This window comes from Eucalyptus grandis, chromosome 1 (genome assembly GCF_016545825.1).
Source record: "Eucalyptus grandis isolate ANBG69807.140 chromosome 1, ASM1654582v1, whole genome shotgun sequence".
In the NCBI taxonomy this organism is placed as follows: Eukaryota; Viridiplantae; Streptophyta; class Magnoliopsida; order Myrtales; family Myrtaceae; genus Eucalyptus; species Eucalyptus grandis.
Window position 1 is genome coordinate 35,813,069 of NC_052612.1, and position 6,000 is coordinate 35,819,068.

Here is a 6,000-nt window from a genome sequence, read left to right on the forward strand (position 1 = left end):
TCTAACAACCGGCCATCCCAGGCATAATTTTCGAAATTATTAAATAATTAAATTTAATTCCGAAGATTAAATAATTAAATATTATATTATAATAATATAATTTAATAAAATAATATTTAAAAATTCGAAATAATTAATTAATTAAAAATAATTAATTAGGGCTTAAACAAGATTACACTAATTTAATCATACAATTAGCCCTAATTAAACATCCATTAAACTAATCATACAACTAATCTAATTTACATTAAAATAATCTAATTTAATCACATAAACCTAATTAGACTAATCTAAACACCCCTTAAGCATCATTAACTCACTAAGCAAGAATTAGAGGATAAACTCACCGGTTTTGCGCGCCGGTGAGTTCACGGCGACCACGACACCAAGCCGGTCGATAAACCCCAAAGCGGCGACACCAACGGAGGCTGGGAAGACACTGAAAATGGGCCTCGAAGTCTGGAACTTCTTGCTGTCTTCTGCTTCTGATCTGGGCTGAACTGCAGAGAAGAAACAAGCAACTTCAACGGCGAAAACAGGCCGATCGGAGCTCCGGCGAGCGGGTGGTTGGCAACCGGCAGCTCCCGGGGGTCTTGGGGATCTTATAAGAGGTTGGGATGGGCAAAGGAAGGGTCGGAAAGGGGCGAAACAGCAAGAAAACGCGGAACAGGCAAAGCAGGGCGGAACCAGACGGTCCGGCGAGCGGCAGCTTCTCTCAGGATTTCGGGACGACTGGAGAATCGTTCCGGAGAGAAGAGGGATGTTACGGAACGGGCTAGATGCTCTTGTGACAACGGTGGGTGGAGCGTTCTCTGATTCAACCTGGAAGTTAACTTTTTACTCGGATCTTTGGCGAAAGGTCGGTTGGAGCAGAAACTGGAACGAGGAGAAAATAGGGCAGGAAATGGAGTCCGATGGGCATGCGACGGTGGAGGGCTGTTGCTGCTCGGTTTCTCTGGTTTTTGCTCCTTTAACAACAATGGAGAAAGCCACAAATTAAGGGAGAAGAAGGCTGCTGAGCAAGGGGGTCTCCTTGGGCTCTTTAGAGCTCAACACTTGCCATTCTCCCATTGGCTTTGCCCCCACCATGACATCACATGACCTCAGCCACTCTCTCTCCTCAAGCTTCCTCCACAAGCTTGTAATAGGTGCAAAATGTCCCTAGCCTCATGGCATACGAATTTTAGACATTTGTGCATCAAATTCAATCAATTCTCACTCAATTCCATCCAATTGAAGCTCAATTAAATTAACCCATGTGTCCTCGACCTTCTCATGACATTTCCCCATCAAATGATCCAATTTGCATCCCGAAGATTCGATTAAAAATGGCCCTCTGACAATCCCGAACATAAACGGCCTTACTTTGCTTTTTCCGCTAGAAATCTCGGTTTGTAGAAAAATCTTCTGGAGATGAGTCGACATTCCTAAAATGAATTGTGACTTGACAGAACTTCCAATTTCTGTAATCGGGTTCAATTTCACGGTTAAATTCAATCTGGTGCGACTTTAGCACGTCCTAATCTACCGGGTAGCTTTTAGGAATTTTCTGTGCAATTGACCTGTGGTTGATTATTCTCAAGCCACAAAGTGCATTTTGGACACCTTAGCGACTCTCGATTGTCGTAGAAATCTCGAGGTTTCGATTACAGACACAGGGTACCCAAAACGACAGAAGAATCGGTCTAGTGCCGGTCGACGAGGATATTGCGATCAAGTGGAATCACCCACACTCTAATCACATATCTCAGTCGAATCGACCTATTACTGATCTCTGTTCGATTCTGACAGTGTCGTAATGATCCTTGCAGATTAATACGGTCGAGTAGTCGATTCATGGTCGAATTCTCAAGTCTATTGCGTTTAGATTCCTTAACGGTTTCACCTAATTGACTAGTTATCTCGTGAGTGGCCAACTCAGAGAAGAAAGCTATAGACGCGAAGATGAAATGCCCGACTTATTTAATTGAAACCAGAATTGGAAAATCGGGATGTCACAAATCAAGTGAGTTTTGCTCACTAACCTTATTAGTATGCTAATGATGCTTAGGGGTTGATTAAATTTAATTAAGTGCAATTATGTAGATAGATTAGATTATAATAATTAAATTGGGGATTTACCTATGCATGTTAGGCAAATGGTTAGTGTACTTAGCAAGTAAACAAGTCATATTATTTAATGAACGAGTCTTGGTAATTTTCGGGCTCATCTTGGCTTCCAATTAGGCATTACCGGCTTAAATTGGATTTATTGCTATTTAATAATTAATTTTTGTAATTATTTAATTATTTATTTATTTTACGAAAATTAGGCTGGGATAGCCGACGACTGGAATTTTATGCTAATTATCATGGTACATTCCATTTATTTATTTGAGCATTAGTTCATGCTGAATTGATTTATTGGTGATTTTAGGATTTATTCCTAAATTAAATTAATTTTGATAATTAATTGAAAAATTACCGGGCATCGGTCTACAATGTCAAAAATCTATTTTTTTACAACTGAAAGGAGTGGGTGAATAAAAAGGAAATTATTATATTTTGGCTAAGACCGACCGTATGCCCACACGTGTGTACTTTTATCAAATATGATGAAAAGGGTAAAATTGATTGTATCTTCGGAACAAAAATACTATAATGGCTTGATGATTCGTATATCATCTAGGGAATGGACGTTATACTATTATAACTCAATGACTATCTTGTCATCTTGAGAAAGAATTGCTTGTATACCGGCTCGATGACTCTATAGGTCATCTTGGAGAATGGACGGTATGAAATGTCGGCTCGGTGATTCTATAGATCATCTTAGAGAATGGACGACATGCCATAATGACTTGGTGACTTAACATGTCATCTTGGAGAATGTACGTTATGATGAATATACTCGGTGACTCTATATATCATATTGGAGAATGAATATTATAATATACTAGCTCGGTAACTCGATAGGTTATCTTGAAGAATGAATAGTATATTATAGCGGCTCGGCGACTTAGTGTGTCATCTTGGAGAATGAATTGTACAATATATTGGCTCAGTAGCTTGATAGGTTATCTTAGAAAATGGACAGTATTGAATAAAATGACCGGAGAATGGTCTAATTGACATGTAATCGACTAGGTCAATTGATCGATGATTCGATCTGTGGTGAGTGATTGGGTGCCTATTTGAACTGTATTGAATTGCAAGTGGAATCTGAGGCCAAGGTAAGTCCTCTGACCCGTGTTGTGCTTAGGCAGCCTTTAAAGCGTATTGGCCTATTAATCGAGTCTTAGAGGGTAGAACTTGCTGAGACGTTGTCTCACTGGTTATTGAATAACCATTTTCAGGTCCTTGGATGGCATTGGTGAAGGACTAGAGGGCCAAAGTGTAGAAGAGGAAGCTTGAATAATTGACGATCCTATTGGACTAGTTAGTCATAAGGCAATTCTCTTTTGATGGGAGTTAATTCCATTTTACAGACTCTATTTTAGGAATTGGTAGTTTAAACCTGACTTAACAATTCGACTTGTATAAATTTGCACTATGATTGGCAATGTATATAAGTGTGGTTGATTTTAAAGTGGAAATTTGGAATCCTACTTTCTTATCCCATTGTTTTATTGTCTGGGGATTTCATATGCTTCTACATGGGTATATTAAAATGAATGGGTCGGCGATACCTCCCGAGACGTCGCTATTAATTGACCAAGGTAAGGGATGGGTGCGTACTCGAGGATTGAGGCGTAACAGCGACTCTCAGTTGTTGTGAAAATCTCGAGATTTCAAATACGGACATAAGGTACAGAAATGACAGAAAAATCGGTCTAGTGCCGTTCGACAGAAATTTTGCAATCAGGTGAAATCACCCACACACTAATCACATATCTTTATTGAATCAATCTATCACTGATCTCTAATCAACTTTGATGATGCCGTAATGACCCTTACAAATTAGTACGGTTGAGCAGTCGATTTCAAGTCAAATTCTCAAGTCAATCGCATTTATATTCCTTAACGGCTTCACCTGGTAGACTAGTTATCTCATGAATTACCAACTCAAAGAATAAGACCATAGGCGCGTCGATGAAAAACCCATTTCATCTCATCGAACATGAACTTGAAAATCATGATGTCACAAACATAGCTAGACTTCCTCCAACAATAAGAGATAGTTTCATGGTCCTATACAGCATGACCAATGAAATTGGATATTGGACAACGAGAGAGCAAGGAATCAACCCCATCCCTTACCTACGGAAAGTGGTAATCTTGACTTACTAAATCTCTCACTTAAAAAAAATACTTGTCCACATCAGACAAGTCATTTTTCTACTTCTAACTTTCGTTATAATTTCTCTTTGAACATTTGAGAATCCCAAAAAATGTAGGAGAAGAGAACATCCCTAGACTTGGTCATTGACATACTTTTCGAATCTCAATCCTATAATGGACCGGTGAATGCAAGGCGTACATGAAGGAGGTACATTGGTACAACAAGGGCATTAAACCAACACTGAAGGAGTACATGGACAATGCGGTGGATTCAATCGGAGGGTTGATTTTGCTATTGGACAGCTACTTCCTAACCACAGACAGATTAATGGAAGAGGGACTTGATTACGTTTCAAAAATTCCAAGTGTCATGCACTATTCTAGCAAGATCCTTTGACTCAACAATGATCTCAGCACATCATCGGTAACTTAATTTGACATTTATTTTTCTCCTTGTAAATAATCACTTATAAAAGAAGAGTACATCATTGGAGTGTTCATGATGATGTTCTATTCTTTTTCATTATTTGATACGCATGCGATATGAATAATGGAACTTATATTTGTCACCTGTCAATGTCGTCCACTTAGTATGAATTGGCACGAGGAGACAACTTCAAAGCATTGGAACGCTACATGAATGAAACTAGCGCTTCAGAGGAGGTTGCACGGGAACACATCAGGCATATAGTGCGCAAGACCTGGAAGAGGATGAACAAAGATGTGTTTGAAGACTACCCATTTCTCGGGTTCAAACCTTTCCTTAGTGCCTGTTTGAATTTGGCACGAGCTTCTCAGTTCTTTTACCAGTATGAAGATGGACATGGCCTTCCCAATCACGAAACCAAGGACCAAATTTCGTTAGCCTTATTTGACCCCGTTCCCCTCGATTAGGGATGCATTATACACCAAGGTCTTGCTCTCTAAGAAAGCCTTTAATATTTAGCTTTTGGGGTGGCTCTGTGAGCTCTAAGATATTGAAATTGATGTAATATTGATAGGTGTTTGTACTAATGAGAAAACCTCTGGGAAAATTGTCCAAAAAGTCCTAAACTTATTGCACTTTTGCCAATTCAGTTCTAAACCTTTTAACTTTGCCAATTAAATCCTAAAAATTTTCACTTCTTGTTAATTCAGTCCATCCGGCCAATTTTGGCCGGAAAATGCTGACGTGGACGCTGACGGTACCACGTAGAAGCTGCCGGAGCGACGTGGACAATTTTTAATAATTTTTTGAATTTTTATATTTTTTTATTATTTTTCTGGTTTTTCCCTTTTTCTTTTTTTCTTTTTTTTTTTTTTGGCTTTCTTGGCCTTTTCCGGTGGCTGGCCACCAGCCACGGCGACGGCCGGCCACCGACCATGGCCAACCGGATGGCCTCGCCGCCACAAGCGAGGCCCCGCTGTGCGAGGAGGAGCCCGGCGAGGGGACCCCTCACCCAAGCGGCGTCGACCTCGCCCAAACCAGATCTGGCGAGGCCAGCCCTCACCCCTGGCCGGGCGACGAGCGAGAGTAGGAATCGTCGACGAGCAACAGCGACGATTTTGCATTGAGTAGACAGTGACATCTCACCCGTCGCCCGGCCGGGCGAGGACCGGCCTCACCAGATCTGGTGCGGGCGAGGTCGATGCTCGCTTGGGCAAGGGTGAGCCCCGGCGAGGCCAGCTCTCGCCCAGGCCAGGGCAGCCTCACCCGGTGTCGCCGTCACCCGGCCGACGCCCGGCAAGGCCACCCTGGCC

The 6,000-nt window shown here is 41.3% G+C and overlaps 1 pseudogene; it reads left to right on the top strand.

Annotated features, from left to right (window-relative positions):
* Positions 1 to 5,154, top strand: part of LOC104454915 — a 44,322-nt pseudogene extending 39,168 nt beyond the window's left edge.
* Positions 5,155 to 6,000: the final 846 nt, after the last annotated feature.